This window comes from Petaurus breviceps, unplaced genomic scaffold (assembly GCF_028583685.1).
Source record: "Petaurus breviceps papuanus isolate PSGF00001 unplaced genomic scaffold, PetGlider_PUasm1.0 37, whole genome shotgun sequence".
In the NCBI taxonomy this organism is placed as follows: Eukaryota; Metazoa; Chordata; class Mammalia; order Diprotodontia; family Petauridae; genus Petaurus; species Petaurus breviceps.
In genome coordinates this window covers 3,200,100-3,221,860 of record NW_027186296.1, presented here as the reverse complement: position 1 = coordinate 3,221,860, position 21,761 = coordinate 3,200,100, and the positions used below count along the sequence as shown (strand labels likewise).

The window sequence follows — 21,761 nt, the reverse complement described above, 5'->3', positions numbered from 1 at the left end:
ATCACAGGTCTTGTCCCTATTCCTCATGAGGAGATAATATGCATTTCATTCACACTTACTGAAATTCCCTTAAGAGACCTTTTAAACTTAAAACTCAAACTTTCCTTTTGTTTTTATGCTCAGTTCTGCTGAACAGGTAAGATGGCACTACTCAAACTTCATTTTCCCTCCCTTGACACTGGCCAGTTCTATGTAATTAGTAAATAAATAAAAAGCATGCTGCCTATACAGGGTCTCATTCCAAAGGCAGGCTTGAAGATTTACAATATGCGAAACCAGGCAAAAACTCTGTGGTAATCAGCACAATACATTTTACACTCCATCATAATCAGTTTTTCTGCCTTCATGTCGATAAAACTTTCCCCCCTTTTTACAGTGGTTTACAACTTAAATAATTTAATACAACAGTTGTTATATTTTTATTGCAAGCTTATAAAACTGGTACCATAAGTCTTTTCTCTGCAATATATTACCAAAAAGTGACACAAGAGAAGGGGAACGGATGATTACTAAAACTGTAATTCAATCTTCCAAGTTCTGGAGATGTCATAAAAATTGCTCCTGCTTCACTTGCATATGGCAGATAGCATCAGGAACCCTCAAATGAACGATTTCTTGGCATTCAATCTCTCCTTAGGCATTATTTTATACACAATAAAAACAAAGGAAGGACTTCATACTTCAAATACAATTGTGATTCAATCCCAATAGCTTTTTTTTAAAGGGAGGGTTTTTTTTTTTGAGGTTTCACCTCAGAATTAATTTTGGCGTTGATGTGTATTGGGCTGAATCAAGTCTTGACTTTATTCTTATTTAAATCAAAATACAGAAAATGGAAACTAGAAAAAAAAGTAACAGAAAAAGAGACATTTAAGGCAATGTTATAGACAATGAAATTCAATATGGGAAAATATTTTAGTATTTTAATATTTAATATCTTAGTGTTCTGCATCTAATAGATAATAATAATGTTGATGATGACAGTAGCTAGCACTTAAATAGTATAGTGCCTGGCACTATGCTTTGCAGAAGTGCTTTACAAATACTATCTCATTTAATCTTTACAACAACCCCGTGAGGTAGGTGCTATTATTATTACCCCCATTTTACAGGTGAAGAAACTGAGGCAAACAGTAGGTAAGTGACTTGGCCAAGGTTACAGAACTAGTAAATGTCTTGAGACTGGATTTGAACTCAAATCTTCCTAACTCCAGGTCCAGTATTCTATCCACTGCATTACCTGGCTTAACAAATGATTATTAAATTGAACATAGTGACAATTTTGAGAGAAGAAGTGAGGGTACTGTTAATGGTCTTAGGGTAAATGTCCACTACTCATGGCTTAATGGGGTATTATTCGAGGGCTGCTTTTTTATGGTGTGGTTTATATGCTTGTCATGGGGCAGAGTATTCTTTAATCAGTCCGGTCCAAGTGTGCCTATGAGTGGAAAGGCTCACGGACTCACAAAACGGACTCTGAAAATGGCAATAATTATACGATATTCCATAGTGCTATGTTAAGAAGATATAAACTTTTTAGATGAATAATCAATTTTTGTTCATTTATTCATATTCAGTAGATTTAGTCAAATTTATAACAACCTCACTTCAAAATACAGAGATTTCTAGTGACCTGAACATCCTCTTCATGTTGTTTTCAATGGATCCACTAATGACACTTAGCATTAAGTTTAAGGTCTATTATTTATTTATTAAAACTGCCACTCCACTCTGTAATAATATCATACAGCAACACACATACACACACACACGCACACTCACCTAAGCAAAATTCAGGGTCAATATTCCCAGGGTGAGATCACATTAGTTCTTTTTAAAGAGAGGTGGAGGGGTTGAACTTTTGTGCTGAGGTTGCTGAAGGGACCGACATACTGCATTGGAAAGTGAAATTTCCTATTTATGCCCCCAGCTTGAGAGAATGCAGGCATCTCCAAATGAGTTTCTGCAGACAAGCTCCCAGCCACATCAACCCTCACTTAGACTCAGTAAACTCCATTGAGGGTGAAAGGTTACAGAGCCTGGGTGAGTGGCTTTTAATTCTCACCACAACAGAGGCTGCTAATCACACAACATTAGGATGAATTATGGTGATTATGGTGTGCCCTACAGACAGAGATTAAACAATAACAATCCTATAACCACAGCTATGATGATAGGGGTGAAAAGGCTAGGTTTCAAAAGGTCCTGTAGTAATGGGTTTGATTTGAATTCTGGAAACCTTCTCTGAAAGGACCTTTGTACCGCCCCATGCTGGCTTTTTTACACATTCTAGAAGCTGACTGACCAAAACCTGTTGTAACAATTTCCATTGATGGGAAGCCAATAACACAATTAACTCCAACATGGTATAGACCTCTATTAGATGAAGAGGTAAAGTGGCTATATACTTTAAAGCAATGAATAGTCATTTTCAGGAATTAAGTGTAAACTGTACTCTTAACATACATTTCTTCATTTCTCAGTAGGAATAACTTGAGTCCTAGGCACTGAGTATACAGAACTAATACCATCTTGGTTATGTACCCTCTGGTTTTCATGTCAATAATTTGCTATGATCTCGATCTCTCACATTTTATCAGGATAAGAAAGACTTGATAGAGCCCTCTACTGCACCACAATGCTCTGTAGACTAGGATTTTTTATTTTATTTTTTAAAATCAAGGCGACCAATTAGAGGCCAAAAATCTCTGGTCACTTAACAAGAATTTATTAAGGGCTAGGCCCTGTGTGAGGTGCTGGGGATAGAGAAAGGTAAAATACAGTTGCTGCTTTCAAGGAGTTCACAGTCTAATGGGATAGACAACATGAAAATAACTATTTATAAATAAGATATAGACAGGGAAAACTGGGAATAATCAAAAGAAGGAAATGCTTCGCATTAAGTGGGAAACTGGAGGAGATAACCCATCTTCAGTTCTAAGGTGAGTGTAGACTTCGGGCACTTTTGGAAATCCCTTACCAATCCCAACTTTCTGTAAGACAGACTGAGACTCCACAGAAGTAAGGAGAGTTCATGGAAAACTCCAGAATTTTAGCATATTTATAGACCAAAGGTAGCTGTTCAAATTGTACTTATAAGCCAAAAAATGGTCCAAGCTGACTTGGATAACATAAAAGAGCTGATGTATATATATTCTGTGCAAATAACACTATAAAGGAAATGTCTCTTATAATCCAACTGAGGCTTCCAGGTCATTTTTCTCTCTTAAAATACGATGTAGTAACCCAATGTGGAGGTAATGGAGGTGATAAAAATCCATGGCAAGGGCTGAATCACAAAGAGAATAGAGTCCAAGATTTAGAGCTGGAAGGAACCTTCGGGGTCATATAGTCAAGCCACTTCATTTTACAGACGAGGGAACTGAAGTCTAGAGGGGTTAACAGTCTTCTCTAACGTCATGTAGCCAGTAAATAAATGGCAGAATCAAGATCTGAACACAGGTCCTTTAACTCCACATTCAGCATTGTATCTACCACACTGGGTGGACTCATTACAATCTGCTTGCTTAGTTAAAAAAATGCCAAGAAACAACCACTATCTGAAAATCCAGAGGAGAGAATGAAGTGCTTCTAAAACCTGGTCTTCATTTCTATCAATAATGAGTGGAAATACTGTTCTATCTAGTGCCTGGTGATGGGTCATGTTCACTGTTATCACAGCTACTTTTTCTGGTTTGGATGTTGGTTCAGTGAGGAAGGTGGGTTAAATAAAAATAGGGTTTTGATAACAGAACATTGTGTTTTTTTTTTCTGCAGCTAAAGCAAATGGTTACCTGGAACTTTAATAAATACTCCGGGAAGAGCTAGTTATATCCAACAATCTCTGTTTAGTTCCTTTAGCACTAGAATTAACAGGTACATTGCCCTGAGTTGGGGAAAAAAAATGAAAGTTCTTCTAATTTAAAAAATTTTCTTAGGAAACAAACTGAAACATTCAGCTCTGTGATTATTGGCTCTTTGTGGGACCGCAGCTGCAGAAATCAATATGCTGTACTGGATCTGTAAATGTGTCTCTTAATAAGTTAATAAAACCATGATCTCCACATAGTCTTTCCATCAAACTTTCAGCAAAAAAATGAGAATATTAAATGCACTAGGATAGGGAAGATCTGCTCCATTTGCTCTGCAATGATAATCTTTTACAAAAGAGGATTTTTATTATTAATTCTTTGCCTTCTGGGGATATTATAATTTCCCAGAATGTAAAAATGCCTTAAGCACAGCAATTTGCTGAGCTAGACTGAATCTCAAAATGTTTCAAATGAGCTGATAAACAACTGCATAATTAGCCATTATTAGATCAAGACTGTACAGTCTTGATAGCCAGATGAACAAACCAATGGATAGGCAAATTGTGGATATAGTTTTTAAAACTAAGAGCCTATGTTATATCTTGACATGCTTCATGACTTTTCTTCCAAAGAATTAAAAAAACCACACTTCATATTTTTTCCCTTAGAAATGTAGATTATTCTATCAACTAAATCCTTAGAGTCTTAATCATTAAACACATACTTCCATGTATGAATAATGAGGAGTTTGTGAGGAGAATATGACTCACGCTCTAAAAATGGATAAACTGTAAGATTTTTCTCTTCCATTAAAGTTGCCTTGAATCCATTGCTTGAATGGGTAATGTTAATCCATCCCCCTGTGAATTCTGGTTCAGGTCCACTGTACTGATTATGAAAACAAAAGACTTCTCATGCTTATGTAGGAAAATAAAATCTATAGATACATATGTACATACATACATATGTACATACATATACACAGAATAAACCACCTACAGAAATGACACATTCAAGCTGCTAACATCGAGTTCAAATTGTATCAGTCTTACAGTTAAATTTCCCTTTCCTCTCATTTTTCAGGGGTTGACAAGATCATAAAAATTGGCTCTGGGCTGGAATTTGTCATGCACAGTTTTAGCTTGGGAGTATTTAAAATTTTTTTTAAAATTAAAATCAGCTCAGCAGTTTTGGAGGTTCAATAAGAAAAGAACAGTTTTCAGGTTGAAAAACTTTCTGAGCTGGTTTAACTTAAAACAACAAAATGCAGCTAATATTCTGAAATTGGAGCCATATCTATGGAAAGAACAAAAAAAAATGACAACAGCCATGAAGATCTCTAAAAATGGGATAGTTAACCATTGATCCTGAATGGTTTAGATGTTCTCCTCCCAGGGTTGCTGTGAGGATCAAATGAGATACTTGTAAAGTGCTTAAAACACTACATGGCATATAGTAGGTGTTTAAAAAATGTCTGTTTCCTTCTTCACTAATAAATACTTGTTGAATGACTGATGGATGAACCTGGCTAGAGCAAAGATTTGCAGACGGATTAAAAAAAAATCACTCTGCCTGAAAATAATTCTACTAGCTTACAACATTTTTATCTTTCTTCCTCTTCCCAATATCATTGATGGTATAACCTTATGCCAACAAACATTAATTGCTTTAGTATTAATGCTGAGGTTATAATTTTGGTTTACATTGAAATTTTTAATTTCCCAAAGTCTGATCTTTGTAATTCAAGCCATTTCTTTTACACTCTGGGTCCATGCCAATTTGCATGGCAGGATGTATGATAAATAGGTCTTTCTAGAAAACTGATGTGAATTTTGTTTTAGTATCTGAATGTTACCTGAAACAGGCCATTTGGGCTTTCAAATAATAATAATAATGATAATAGTAATTATAATAATAACGATGTTGATTTTATACAGTCCTTCAAAGTCTGCACAGTGCTTTATATGCACTGTTTCATTTGATACTTATAATAAACCTATGTAAAATGGATTTCTGGTATTTTCTCCCATTTATAGGTGAGAAACAGCATGCCAAACGGGGAAAAAAAATCACTGAAAGTTTTAATCCCACACTGTCACTTAACGTCTTGTGGGCTCAAGCAATTCTCTAGGACTTCTCTGCTAAGTGAGAGGTAATTGGGATTTTCTTTTGTAGATGAGGAAACTGGTCTAAGGGAAGTTGTGGCTTGCTCATTTGAAACTCAAGACCTTTTGCCACATCTAATTCAGTATTCTTTCTATTGCACTATGCTAACTCTCAGAATGAAGGTGGTAATGTCACCTGGACTTTGTGTCACACCAGAAGAGTTCAATTTTCTTTACAGAATTTTGCTAGCTGAGCCCTAAACCACTATGGGGGCCACTGGCTCCCAAGGCCTGGAAAGATGGGAGGTCAGCACAGACACTTTTGGAGTTTATCAAAAGTCTTAAGCAGGTTTTCAAAAGATCTGACGTGGGCAACATACAAGAAGCATTTTGCCAGGAACTTTCTGCCTCTAAGTATTTTATAGGAAATCTAATCTGTATGTTTTGGATTCCTTTGTACTAAACTCATCAAAATGTTTTGTGAGTACGCTTTGAAGTTCAAGAACTCTTATGAGGATTTTCTTAATGAGCCTTTTAAAATCTTTTTTTTTCTCCCTCTCAGAAAGAGGAAATCACATTTGGTTCAAAATAAACCAATTCAAACACCAAAGGTCTGAGTTGATTTAAGGTGCTCAACCTGAGAAATTAATATGAATTCTAACCTTGGCAAAACATAGTCACATCCCTAGAACGCAGGATATCATATCCAATTTGATAAATAGCAACACAATATGCAATCCCATATGAATGTTCAGAGTTAAGTAAATATTATTATAACTACCAGGGTCATTCCTGGCTTTCAGTTTATAGCATAAATAAAATAAGTTAAGGAGGTGTCACTAAATTTTAATTCCCTCATGTCCCTTCCATTTTCATGACTCTAACACCATCCCATTGAAGGAAACCCACAGTGTTGTTGTTAATGAGGTGCACACAATACAGCTTGTCTGACATTTCAGTATTACACAATCTTTCAGGTCAGAAATTGACTTTTTAAAAAATGTATGTATTTAACGTATATGGAATGAATAGTAGGGCTGGTTTTTAGATCAGCAAGTGTGTTGAGACTGGCTAACCAGAGATTTAACATTGTTATTAAAAAAGCAAGAACAACAAAAAACTTCAAAGAGGTCATTATTTAAGAGGAAAGAAATCACTCATTGAAATCAGTTATTCCTTTACAAGTAGGAAAAATACATCCGAATCTAAGCTAGTAAGTCATAAATAAATAGAAATGTTCATTAGGGTCTTTTGTTTTCTAGTTGTAGGAGGAAATAGGCAAAAACATCTATAAGGCTCAGAAAAATGTAAGCTTAAATTCTGATGTGCAAAATTCACAGAAGGTAATTCTTCTGTTTCTGGGTTTCTGCCACCAAAATGAAGTTAATGATCAAGAACCAGAGCCCATGAATCACCAAGAAAAATCAATGGACAACTCCCCGAGAGGGAATAATGAGAGTGGCTGTAGAGGTCTTGGACTGGAAACAAAAGAAACAGTAAAAGGTATCTGCACCAGCAAAACCAGGGTTGTTAGAGCATGAGTTTCAATTGCTCTTTTTCTTCCTTTCTCTCTTGGCATTTCTTGCTTTTTTTGCTCATTATTTAGGATACGCATCTTTAAAAATAGTTTTTATACTAGTCATTTCACATAAATATTCCCTTAAAAGATACTTCTTTAGAATCTGAGGTCATAAGACCTGGGTTCAAATCCTGGCTCTGCCACTTACTACCTGTGCAACCTTGGGAAGTCATATTACCTCTCTGGGCCTCATTTTCCTTGTCTGAAAAAAAGGACTTGGACTGAGTGCTTTCTGAGGTCCCTTTCATCTCTAAATCTGTTATCCCATGAAAATTGACAGGGGTTTCAAGAAGCAAAAAAATGAAGCTCTGAAAGTTCACTAAAAGTCAAATTCCCTTTCATTAGGAGATCTCTGTTCTATCTTCTAGTAGCTTGCCACAACTAAGAGATATTAACCTAAATTTATACTCTGATGATTCAGAAGACAGTATGCCAAGTGAACTATAAATGAGAAGATAGGTGGGTTCCGGTTTAATCCCTGTAGTCAAATTGGGGATTGCTTCGCATTCTTCCCTTAACACACAGACACAGGCACAGGCACAAGCACAGACACAGACACACACACACACACACCTTGAGGGTGGTAGAATTATCTTCTATCTTCTTGATAGATACTTGACTTGATACTCAGATACTCGGGGCAACAGAGTTCAGGCCTAACCCTGACTAATTCAGGATTAGATTCTACTACCAGATACCATAAGTCAATGAACAGTTCTATCACTTTGATAAAAGTTGCCTGAGGTTTAGAGAGGTTGTGACTTGCTTGAGGTCGCACAGTAAATAGCAGGGGTAAGTTCTGAACCCAGGCCTTCTTGACTCCAAGTTTAGCATTCTACTCACTTGCTAGTTGTCTCTCTAGCTGTCATACCAAATCAGGAACTTTGACAGAACCACCCAAAAGAGGTGCTGTAATGAAAACAACAGCATCTTTGTTGGAAAGAAGGTTTCTTGGTTTAAGTGACTGAATATATAATTGAACATGATACTGCTGTTCTAGTCCTTTTTTTCATGAGAGAAAGTAATTGTTAAACATGGTTCGGGATTTTTACTTTCTTCCAACTGAACACTGGCTGTTTACAAAAGTGAAGTGAAATAGTACACAATTTAAATTTTTTTTATTGCGTACAGTAAATATTCCAATAGTTAAACATTAGCTTGCAAATAAATTAAGGGCAGTAATTCCTTTTTTTCTTATTTAGGTATTTTTTTATTCATTTTTTTTATCATTCAGGCTTGGAAAAATATAAATATAATCACAGGAGTGGTATGTCACAATGTGAGTGACTTTGTAAAGGGAAGCTTACCACCATTAGAAATTCTCCATTATTTTGTGTGGGCAATGACCTAAAATACCTCCATGATAGTGATTATCATAAAATATACCTATATTCCCATGATGTATTGCTTTATTTATCTCATGTTAAAAGATCTCTGGAAACCTTTCTATCATTAATGGGGCAAATTCCATTTTACAGATACATCTATTAGCTGTCAAGAGTAATTCTGATCTGATAAAGGGATAACCCTTTAAGACCACTAATTCACATATTAAGTGCTTAGAATTGTACATTGTTAAAGACCTTACATCTCCAGACTCATTATATTACCTTCCCTTGATAGAAGGCAATAAATGACATCTCAAGGAGTAGATGGTAGATGTATCTTCTCTTGTCTAGATTGGAGAGAACAAGGGCTATCAAAATGAGCGTATTGCTGGAGTAAACCTATTTCAAATCCATCCAGAGGAGGTGTCTAAGCACAATTTTAGTTATTATGAAATAATAAAGCATCATGAATCTTTCAGGGTTACAGTAAAACTAATAAAAAAGGAAGGAAAAATAGGAAATCTTATACGATGGATCTCAAATTATCATTTAGAAGACTCATGATCCATCTATGTTGTTTCCTCAAAGAAAGGATCTTTCTGTTCACCTCATGAACATAAACCATCTGCCCAATCAATCTCTCAGCATTCATTACATACTGACTTTGCCAAGCACCTGCACTAAGCACTGGAGAAAACAAAAATTAAATTTAAAGTAATTACAGAATGCTCCTATGAGAAGGTAAAAGAATAGAGTATTGCTTAAATTTGACAAAAGACCATATGAAGAGGTATACAGAAGGAAAGGTAATTTCTCCGTCAATTTAGTAGAGATATAGAGTAAGCTATAAGTTAGGTCTCTGGATTGCTTTTGTAAGTGTTCTTCTTCCTTCTTCTTCTTTGTCTTCTTTTCTTCTCTTCTCCTTTTCCTTCTCTCCTCCTCCTTGTTTTTGTTTGTTGTATGTAACTTGACTTTTTGTAAAGTTTGTTTGTAAATGTTTCCCTGAAACTTCTTCTTCAATGATTATTTGGAAACTAGCACGTTGTGAAATGTCTGTTTAGAACACAGAACCCATTTTTCTTATAGAAACAATATTCTAATGGGTGGCTAGGTCCCTAGGCCAACATACAAAGAAGTTTCTCTAGATTAATGTAAGCTTCTTAGTGCAGAGACTGAATTCTGTCTTTGAATTATGAGTGCCTAACACAGTACCTGAAACATAGTTGTACAACTGTTTAGTTAAACTGAATCTAAACCTGAATATATCTGAAATGGTTGATTTGCCACCAAAAAATTGGCACATGTTGGCAATTAAAGAGAACAAAACATCTAAGAAATAATGGTCCTCTTGAATGCTGGTATTTGAAGAAAAATAGGAACTTAAGGCAGATGGTTTTTGTAGAGCTACTGATGGGAACCCTTCTTCTGAAAACTTAGAAGTTCTAAGGAACTTAAAACTCACAGGAATTTTAAGTTTAATTTTATCTCATAATGTATGCTGTAATACAGGTATATCCCTTGTATTCTTAAGCTTTGAATGATCATTATTTTCTTTTTCCAACTCAGAAATATAGTTAAGATAGAGATGAGAGAAGGATAGAGATTTTCTCAAGGCAGTCAAGGTCTTGAGTAGAGAGGACATAAAAAAGATGGTTTATGTGCATTAGACAAAAGAATTGCATGTCTAAACTAGGTTATAAGTGGTGAAAAAAAGAGGAACAATGATCCATCCAGAGAGAAGACTCAGTAGGGTGATTCCCAGAAGCTGCTACTAGATGACACTCCTAGCCCAAGATGGTGGGAAGCAAAAGAAAAAGAGAAGGCATGATCTTCTTGTTGGGTTGTATGGAAATTTGCATTGGCTAGTCATAATTTAGTTTGTATTTATATCTGAAAACAATTTCTGTATAATTGTGTAAAGATTATAGGCTCTAAAGTCAGATGACTTGGATTCAAGTCTTACTTTTGGTATTCCCTGGTGTGACTTTGGACAAGTCACAATCTCCCTGAGCCTCTGCTCCTTCATCTGTAAAATGAAGGAGTTTGACTGAATAATATCTGGGTTCCTTTTCATCTGTAAGATCTTGGTCCTTTGGTCTTATAATCTAGAAAGACTCAGGTCTGAATGTAAGAAATACTAATTAGAGGTATCATAAGTCTTAAATAACTTTGGGTTTTCCTGAAGTAAAAGAATGCCTTTGAGAAATAGCATATATACATGTCTTTAAAGTTAGTTGTTCGAAGTGACTTATTTCCTTTGTATCCAAGACCTGAGTTCTAGATTTTCTTTTACTTTATTGAAGAAATTACAGCTTTTTGAAAATGCACTCTTTAGATAATGAGGTATTGGTTACTAGAATGAGAAATGATTTTTGAACCCTTTTGTTTTATAAACATATTGGTATATGAAGCTTTGCTTGGGCGTTGTGGCGAGGAAGAAATAGTATTAGGCAGGATGGGAAGGAATGTTCACAGGTGGTTTTCTAATCAATCATAGATCATTCACCTTGATAGCTACAGGTAAATATTTGCAAAGCTGCAAATATCTAGGGCTGGTGACCCTAAAACAGAGGGTAGTGACAGCACTTTTACTCTAGTAGCTTAGTAACAATTGGTCTTAGCATTGAGTTAACAAAAAGAATTAAATTAGAAAGCTGCTATCTACTTTTCTACTTAGGTGAGCTTGGCTTCCTCAACAGTGGGGTCTTGGTGTTGTGTTGGAGGCCACTGAAGCAGCAATTGAAGGCCAGTATTCTGGGATTCCTGTCTTTCCTTCTTATCTGAATTACCCCAGGCACCAAAACTGCAGGTTATATACCTAAATGCCAATACAATAGCCTAAATGGATTTGAATTTAAGAAACCATTTTAAAGAAAAATTTCAAAAACCACCCATCCATTAACTTATTAGTATTTTGTTTAATGTTGGAAATATTAGGATTGTATTTTGATTTTACTGTTTCACTTAACCAATCTTAAAAGACAATGCTATAGCACACACTAGGGGCTTATAAATCTATATAGCATATTAACAGAAACAAAAATCCACCTTCAGAAAAACAGTAATTTAGTTTTAAGGCCAAATACCATAATTTAGCCTCTAGTGTTTCATGAATTCAAACTTAAATAAATAAATCTAATTTATGCCTTCTGAGCTCAGTTGTCCTTGACACATAGAAAACCATAAAAAAATATGTTTCTTTGAGTAAGAAAATATTTTTTTTTCCATCTGGAGTATGGCTAGATCCTCATCCAAGAGGGAGGAAAGTGATAAAAATGATAGAAGTACTAAAAAACATTAAGATGAAGGAAAGGGGTCTTCATATTTTTAAAAGCTGGCCACTTCATAATTCAAGGACAAAATAAAAATACTTTCTTTCACATGTGGCTCAGTGCTTATACTGAGGAGTTAATTTCTTAGTCAAAAGACTTGGCTTCTAATGCTCATTTTCCCCACAAATTAGTCGTGTGACCTTATTAGGTCATTTAACCTCTCTCTGTCTTAGTTTCTTCATCTGTTAGACTAGACCTTTTCCCTTTTATCTTGAGGTCCAGTGAAGGTATTAAGGCTATTAGGGTCTCCTAAGGTCTATTAATTAAAGAATATATGACTTGCTAGTTAGCACTCTTGGGACAAAGCCAAAAGGGGACCTGTTTACTTTACTCACATGAAGAATCAGTGGAGAGAATTAAGAATTTGGAGTTAGAGAACCTGTGTTCAAATCTTGGCTCTCTCGTTTACTACCTATGAGACTTCTTTTGGACCACTATTTCTTTATTCAGTTCAATTTGATTTAACATGCACCTATTAAATGTTTACTATGCTCCAGGCAACATGTTAAGCACTAGGCATACAAGGACAAAAATGAAAAACTCCCCTTGCCAATTGTTGAGTTTCCAAATAATTACTAAAAGTTGGGGGGAGGGAGGGAGTAGGCAAAGGTGATAGATGGAGACATAATTCAGAGGTAGTCATGTAAAGTTCGTGGTAAATGCTTGTAATTTATATACCAGTTTAATTTAACAAATATTTGTTAAGCACTTACTATGAGTAAAGAACAGTGCCAGACCTTGGAGATATAACCAAAAAGCAATATTGGGGAGGACATGAGGCTAGATGACTTCAAAGTACCCTGCAAATCTAAACCTATGATTCCAATGTTATTTTAATAGTTGAATTATGAACTATTACACATATTCTGCTTATAAATTATGCAAATTTGAATATAGCACTAAGGATATCAAGGTATTTTTAAAACTATGGTAAAGAAGTTTATTTTATATGATTTTCATACATGAAAGGTCCCAAAGATCTCAAATTGTTCTTTCATCAGAGTTTAGTGTTTTGATCTCTGAATTCATCTGAAAAATTTTCTCTATAAATAAAACAGAGCTTGTATTTTCCTATATTCAAGGCCTCAAAGCAAGCAAAGTCTGGGAGCCAGATTTTTGTCCCCTTTCATACTCAAAGATACCTTGGTGCAGTGGTGCAAAGCATGGAGCAGTCTGCATTTGGATTTGGAGTCAGAAGACTTCTGGCTAAGCCTTTTCCTACCCACTTAACCTAGGGCAAGTCTCCCTGTGCTTCAGTGTCCTCATCTGTAAAATAAAGGAATCAAACTAGATGTTCTCAAGGGTTCAAGTTCTAAATCTATGATTCTGTGATTGTCACCATTGCGCTGACTTCCCATTTCAAAGGGGGATCTATAAACAAGGAAAAATTAGACTCAAATTAGCAGCATACTCAACTCTGTTCTAATACAGTTCCACAAAGACAATTTGGGCTATAGAAATACACACACACACACACACACACACATACCCGATTGATTCTGTGACCTGAATTTTGGTCCATCTCACTTCAACTAGGGAAGTTTCACTGGGAATTTTATTTCTCCTGGGATTACTTTTACTGTATTTAGTGCTCAACTTAGAAAACAGAAATGTGAGCTGTTTCAAGGAGTAACTGGTATAACTCCCAAATTTCCAAGAATGTTGGAATCCTTGTTCAGGTACTACTTAAATTAGATGATCTTTGAGGTTTCTTTTGTGTAATTTATTAACATTGCCAATGCATCAAATAGATATGGGAAATTTGTGCAGTGGTCACAGCACATTCAACTTCATCATACTTATTTGTAGATATGTACTCCTTTTCTTCCCTTTCATCAGTAGAATGTAGGCATCTTGAGGGAAGAATTTTTTTTTAGTACAGTTCTTTGCAAATAATAAGTGCTAAGCAAATACTTTAATTGAATTGTCGTTTAATTAAACAGTAAGCATTTTATGACTTCTTCTGAATTAGGTCTCCATCCCTCACTTAAACCCACAGTCAAATCTTTTCTAATAATTATTATTTGGAAATAACAATTGGCAAGAGAAGTTGGAGGCTTTCTAGAAATTAATCCATCCTTGTTAAACCCTTACTATGTGCTGATTATTTTGTTTGGCAATAATCTATTTTTTGTAGATTTTATCCTGTGAACATTTACTAGTTCTGAACTTGTCCTAAGGACAGAAATATTTGGTCCAGAATAAGGCAGATTAGCTGGAGCTGACACATCATGATAGCAATTTTAAACCTTTAGATCGCTTCTTATGGGTACAATGGCATGAACTTGATGCTAACCTCAGAGTGTCATTAAAGCAAAAATCCTGATCCCAAGTTTGGAGTCTAGATGTTATACCCTTAAGGCTTAAAAATGACATCTAGGGCTTGAACCAAGGTATATTCCTGAGTTTACTGATTTACAGAACAACAACAGCAACTTTCTGAAATGTTCCTATTACTGGTGAAGTCTGCATTCAACCCTCTCTTCAAGTTAGGCCTCTGGCTTCCCTTCTTTGCTTTTCAGCCCTGCTCAAATGACGTATCCATTTCACTGCTGGGATAAAGCCAGTTTCAAGAATCTATTGCACAAAGGGCTATTTGCTGAGACATATGCTATGCTTTCACTATGAAACAAACAGTGGGAACACGACTTTAATATAGGTTTTGACAATAAGAAACGAGACTTATTTTTCTTTAGCAGTTTTATATTGGGGGATGTAGCAGCAATACCTTTGCTGTTTATTGCTGTACAATGCCGGCCATGGTTCTTAAAGCACATATATCTATTGGTTCAATCTCACCCTTCACCTTCACACTTGCTTGGCACTGCCCTTCAAAAGGGGACCGTATAGTACCTTATAAAATAAGTCTTTCAAATGGGAAGACATTATCATGGTAGTACAGACACATACACACACACACACACACTCTCTTTAGAAAGTTCTCAACCTTTCTATTTCTGTTAATGATATCACCATTTCTTCAATTTTCCAGACTTGAAATCTTGGAGGGATTTTTGGGTTTCTTCTTCTCTGTCACTTCCTATATCCAATCATTCATCAAGTCCTCTTTCATGACTTTCTTTAAAGCCCACATCACCCAGTGACTCTTTACTCTGACTTCAGTTGCTCCAGGCTCCAATCTATCCTGGACAATGCTGTCAGGTAAATCTTTGTAAAACTTGGATTTCATAGGTGAGGTGCTTTATACCCATTATGAGTTTTTCTATAAGTCTCTTTCTTCTCCCATCTCAATTGAGTTGTATATTTTTTCTGTTCCTCTCCTATAAGATAATATGAAATAATTTTTTTGATCACCATCAGTCATCACTAATATGTTTTGTATGTAAGTATTTACTCAACAACTAGCAATTTGTCAAAAAGCAGAAATTTTAAAAATGCAGGCAAGTAAGATTGCTGAAATGTGTATAAAAAATCTGAAGCCTTTTAGTGGATGTTTAATGGACCATCACTGAAAAACTATAGTAGGAAGTCATTGATATTTGGGTAACATCCTGATCTTTCTTCAAAGCCCATTTTCGGCACTGCATTTGACACAAAGCCCTTCTTGGTTCCCCTTTGTGAACTGCTCTTTCCCTCTTGAACTTTGTATTGCTTGGCATTTACTTATTTGGATATATTTTGTCTCTCTCAGAACATAAGCAGGGCAGGAATTGATTTCTTAGCTATATTGCCTAGCACAGTATCTGGTACATAGATGTTTTATGCCCGACTGACTTCTGAGCACAGAGAATATGCTTAATAAATGTTTATTAAATTGAATTGAATTATAGGTGAAATCACCTTTAACAAAGCTGTTGGTGTTTCAATAATGCAACTTTCTTGGGGGAGGTCCAAATTTGAGTCATTTTATAAGGTCAAAGGACCACAAGCTCATAACTCTGGAGGCTATCTTATCCAAATTTTTTGTTTTACAGATGAGGATGAGGACTAGAGAGGTCAAGTGGCCTTCTCAAAGTTGTCATCATCATTGCTAACATTGTCAGCATCATCAAGCATCTATTAAATACCTACCATATGTTAGACACTGTGTTAAGTGTTGGGCATACGAAGGAAATGGAAAAAAAAATCACCCCTGCCCTAAACAAACTGACATTCTAATGTGAAAGACAACATGTGAATACCTATATACACATACAAGATACATACAGTGTAAGTAAGAGGTAATTCTATCAGGTCATACAGATCGTGAAGGAACTTCCAAGGACAGAGATACCAGCTGCAATTGTGGCAGCAGGAAGGGGATCTGCAACTTTACATATTTGTTGATGATTTACAGATTATCAGTAGTAATTTTTCTCTCCTTCCCTTTCTTTAGGTCTAAGAAGATGTGTGCTAATCAACGCATTTAAAGGCACAAGAACTAACTAAACTGGTGGCATATAGTTGTTGGTTAGAGAACTTAAGACCCTAATCTGAACTGGAAAATAAATATGCTTCAAAATTTATACTAAGGAAAAGGAGATCTTTTTAGGGCACAGAGATAAAATTCAAAAGGAATAACAAAATCAAGTCAGATATCTCTGTACATTTTTATTGGTGCTATGACATGAGAGGGGTTTACCTCAGAAACAATTTATGACTAGACAGTATCTCCTTAAATAATATTTATAAAATAAAACAAAACTTAAAAAAATCAATGGCTCTGGTATTCCTGAAGATTTTTCTTTATATGGCTATAACTGTGTCCACCAGTATCTGGCTGAACCAACTAAACTCATTTCTCTTAAAGACATCAACTGCTCAACGGGGAAAAAATGTTTTCTCCCTGGGGCTGGGGGAGGACTCTTGCTCTGCACTTTAAAATGTTTGCTCTGTTCCAAGAAGATATTAGGATCAGTTGACTGACAACAGGAAAAATTTTCCTGGCAGAGAAGGGAGCCAGAGGAGATTCATATGCAGACAAAATTTTAACTATTGGACTGTTTGTATCCTCCATGTCTATTTTAATATGCCAAGCTGGGATAAATCAAATGGGCTCTAAAAATGCTAGATAAATATGTAATTTCACAATAATTTTGGAGTTTTGTAGAATATCCATCTCAAGCACCTCTCCTAAAGAGTTATTATTGGGCAAATATATTTATATTATATTGGGCAAAGTAATACAGTTATTTTAATGCATGTTCTACTTGTAGAAAAGAAAATTTAAAAAAAAACCACATTGGAAACTGCATTTCAAGTATTACAAAGATAAGTCTGCTCTGTTGGTGGGATAATGGGTTTTTAAAAGAGGTTGGGAACCAAATGGAACAGCCAGAAATTTGGTTGAAATGAGAAACAAACAAACAAACAAACAAAAAGGTCAGTTAGTGTCACTTTAACACTCATGAAGTTTGTCTATTTCACAGATGGCTATCCTCCCTCAGGAGAATTCTAGAAACATGTCAACTCAAGACCAAAGTGCCCTGGCCTCTGTGTGTGGAAAATGCCTATATCAGGCCTCACTGCAGCCAGGGTTATTAATCTCTCACTGTTATGGGAACTGAACTCATAACACAAATACAAAGAGGAATGAGTATATTAAAATAATACCAGGGTGTATATATATCACAATGTGGTGATATGTTATTATCTTCTTAAATTTCTAGTCAGTGATTCATGGCAAAAATCATTAATTTTTTAATCATTCAATTTTTCTTGATTTCTCATTGAAAATGTTAACTGTTGTATAATACAAAAAGATCTGCTTTAATAAAATACTCTTGATATTTTAGTTATTATAGTGTATTATTAGATATTATAGTATAGACACCCATACCCTCTTCTTTTCCTTGAACACTTAAGTCCCTCAATACCAGTTAGATATTTTTACCTTTAAGTCCCACTGGCATCTCAAATTCAACATGTCCAGAATGGAAATCACTATATTCTTCTCTGAACACACCCCTCCTCCAAACTTTCCCATATCTGTTGAAGTCAACACCATCCTTCCAGTTACATAATTTTGATACTTTGGAATCACATTTGATTCCATCTTTTCCCTCACCCAGATGCTGTCCAATCAGATGTCAAATCTTAATCATTCTTCCTCCACCACATCTCTTGCATCAGTCTCTTTTCCTCTACTCACCTCCCTAGTTCAGGTTTTTATCTTCTATCACTCATACTACAGTAATAGCCTTCTAACTGGTCTCCCTGCTTTTAATCTCTCCCATCTTTGATCCAGGCTTTCCAAAGCTGCCAAGATAATATTCTAAAACCATAGTTCTTCCCATGTTATGTTCTTATTAAAAAAAATCTTCATGGATCCCTATCAGTTCTGGATAAAATATAAACTCAATCTTGCATTAAAAAAATGCTTTACAATCTGGCTCCAGCCTTATTTTTCCAGGCCTCTTTCATACTGTTCTCCTCTATGCACTTTGTGTTCTAGTCAAACTGGCCTATTTGCTATGTCCAGTAAGCAACATTCTGTCAAGTCTTTGTACTGGTTCTTCCCCACATCTGTGTATATAGGAGAAATCTCCCTTCAGAAGATGTAGTAAGTAAAAGGGGAGGTATCAAGTTTAGGTAAGACATGATTTCTGACTTCAAGGAGCTAGGAGATGATGATAGAGGAAGCTGTATGGCAACAATGGATGGAATGTTGGATTTGCAATCAGAAAAAAACCTTGAGTTTAAGTACCATTTCCAAAATTTAACAGGTTTTGTGAGTATGGTCAAATCATTCTAACTCTGAGACTAACCACTATCATATGAAAAATGAAGGCAAAAAATATCTGTAGTACTTATATTACATGGTTTTTGTGAATATCAAAGAAGATAATTCATTTAAAGTGCTTTACATGTTTAATAAATGTTTAATGATTGATTTTCAAAGTGAAAAAAGTACTATATAGATATGATTTATTAATATGTGACAGTCATTTAATCTCTGTGTATCTCAACCTAATCATTTGTGGGGTTGGGTTAGATGATCTCTAAGCAATCAATTACCAAACTCTATTAAGTGCCTACTACGTGACTAGAAATGTGCTAGGTGCTGGGAATAGTAAGACAAAGCTCAAAGAGCTTATATTCTATTAGAGAAGACAACACAAACATGTGTAGATGTTCACAAAATATACTCAAAGCAGGTACAAGGTGACCTGGATGGAGGAGGGTTTGGGGGGTTGAGGCATTAGCATCTGGAGAGATCTATAGAGGCTTTGTGTTTAAGTTTGGAGTGGTGCTTGAGCTGAATTTTGAAGGAAATTAGGGATTCCAAGAAATAGTGAGGAGGAAGAGCATTCTAGGAATGGGGGACAGTCAGTGAAAACCTGTGGAGGGGAGAGAGGGAGTGCTGTGTGTGAATACCAGCAGACAGCTATTTTGGCTAGACTGTAAAATGCACAACAAGGCTAGAAAGCTAGAATGAGGCTGGATTGTAAAGGGCTGTAAAAGCCAAAGAGATGAATTTGTATTTGATCCTAGAGGTAATAGATGCCCCTGGACTTCAGTGAGTAGGGTCTTGATAGGGTCAGAACTTGAGGAGAATCACTTTGGTGTCTCAGTGGAGTATGGATTGGAGTAGGGAGAATCTTGAGGTCACTGGCTTATTGCAATAGTCCAGATGAGATGGGGTAGGGCATGATGATGTAGGGTGGTGACTGTGTGAGTGGAGAAAAGTGGACAGATGTGAGGGATGTAGAGGGAGAAATAACAAGAATTGGTAACTGATACGGGTATGTGCGGTGAAGGCAGATTAAGGAGTTAATGATAATCATAAAGTTGAAAACCTGAGTGACAAGAGGAATGGTGATGTTCAGAACAGGGGTAAGGTTTGGGGAAAAGATAATGTGCTCTGTTTTGGACATGTTGAGGTAGATTTGACCAAGATTTTCAGTTTGAAATATTTGAGGCAATTGTTGATATAGGATTAGAATTCAGGAGATAAACTAGAATTGGATATATAAATATATATACATATGTGCATATATGTATATATATGTTTGGGTATTAAATGCATAGAGATGATAATTGAAACCATGGGAGCTGATGAAACCACTGAGTTATTTTTATGTATAGTTATTTTCTTATTCTAACACAGTAATTTGCAGAAGGTGAACTATGATACACATGCATGTTAAATGCATTACAGAATTGTAGAACAAGAGGTAATGTTCCAAAAGTGGAGGAAAAGTTCTTTTCCATGTGAAATAACTATGAATAAATTCTTTGTGTCTAAAGCTAAATTTGGAAGACTTTACAATCTTTTGTAATAAGGAGAAAACGGTGCTTTAAAATGAGCCCTGTTTCTAAGCCGGTCTGAAAATTACTCTTATACATGATCCATAAATTTGCCAGGCTCTTTTGTTTAAAAGAGAATTTAGAATTGATGAATTCCCAATCATTTGGTTATCACTCAATTTTCCATCAGATAACTAACCAGATTATTCTGTCAATCTAGTAGCAATGTTAGACTTTGAATGAAAACTTTAGTACAGAAGTAATCTTATTCTAGAATAAATGTTTTAGCATAATACCTGTCACGGCTCCATTTTGCTGCCATACATATAGTTGTGGAGCCTAAAGTGTCATCCAACATTTGGATGAATCCGTGACCTCATTTTTATGAGTATTCCTTTCAGTGTTGTATATTTCAATCCATCCATGCCTTCTCAACCTGTCTGACTATTTTTCATATCCTCCCATACATCTTCTACAAGGGGTCCACTCAATGCGTTTGGGGCTTCCCTTTAGATTGCATCACATGAATGGATGCAATGGGGCACTTGGTGGGGGAAGCATCTATTGGCTAGCTCTAGCTCTTGCCATATGACTAACTAGTCATACCTTTCGCTGACATCTTTTTACATTGCTTTTCCTATGCAATTCTTGGTTGGCAGTTTGTTGTAGGCTATTCATATCCATCAAATACCTTTCCATTTCACTTTGAGTAACTCAAAGCTTTATATAAAAAAAGGAAATAAAGTAGCATAATTAGACAGTAGTGAATAAATTGAGAACTAAAGTGACAAGTGAGCTTTTTATCACTACTATCATCATCAACAACCTACTATGCTCAGAGCAGTAGGTGCTGTGGATGTAAAGAAGCATAAACTATGGCCCTACTTGGAAAGGAATTAGATATAATACAGTTAGAGAGATAGGATAACTACCAAAAAAAGTAGGTATCATTAAAGGCTGGGGCTGTCAGAGAAGGTCGTGTGTTTTTGGAGTTTTGAAGGTTTTAAAAAAAGGAGTCAAGGTACTTTATACCCCCCTTTCGAGGGGAACCCTGCCTCCCAAAATATAGATAACTTTAAAATGCATATAAACTGTCCCATCTCAAGACAGATATACTGATGGTTTTTGATATAATTTAAATCATCTGGGGGTAGCATGAGTGCTTGATTAAACCCCAGCAGGTGAGCGTGAATGGGTAATATAAAACAAAGGAACTGAGAACACATTACTGTTCTATTAATACAGAAAAATTAGAGCAATCAGATAGTTTGGTATATGTTTATCTTGATGCCTGTAATAGTGGGAAATACAGTGCCTCAGGCTGCAGACAATTAGTCCTGCATGTCATAGAAGCTTGGGAGTGACAGACTCTTTGACAGTTCTGAACCATGAACTGGTGCCCAAGAGAACAGCAA

The 21,761-nt window shown here is 35.7% G+C and overlaps 1 protein-coding gene across 2 annotated transcripts in view; it reads right to left on the bottom strand.

The window, feature by feature from the left end:
- DPH6 (diphthamine biosynthesis 6) overlaps positions 1-21,761 on the bottom strand; it is a 499,664-nt gene that overhangs the window by 14,980 nt on the left and 462,923 nt on the right. The gene's annotated exons all lie outside the window — the stretch shown is intronic.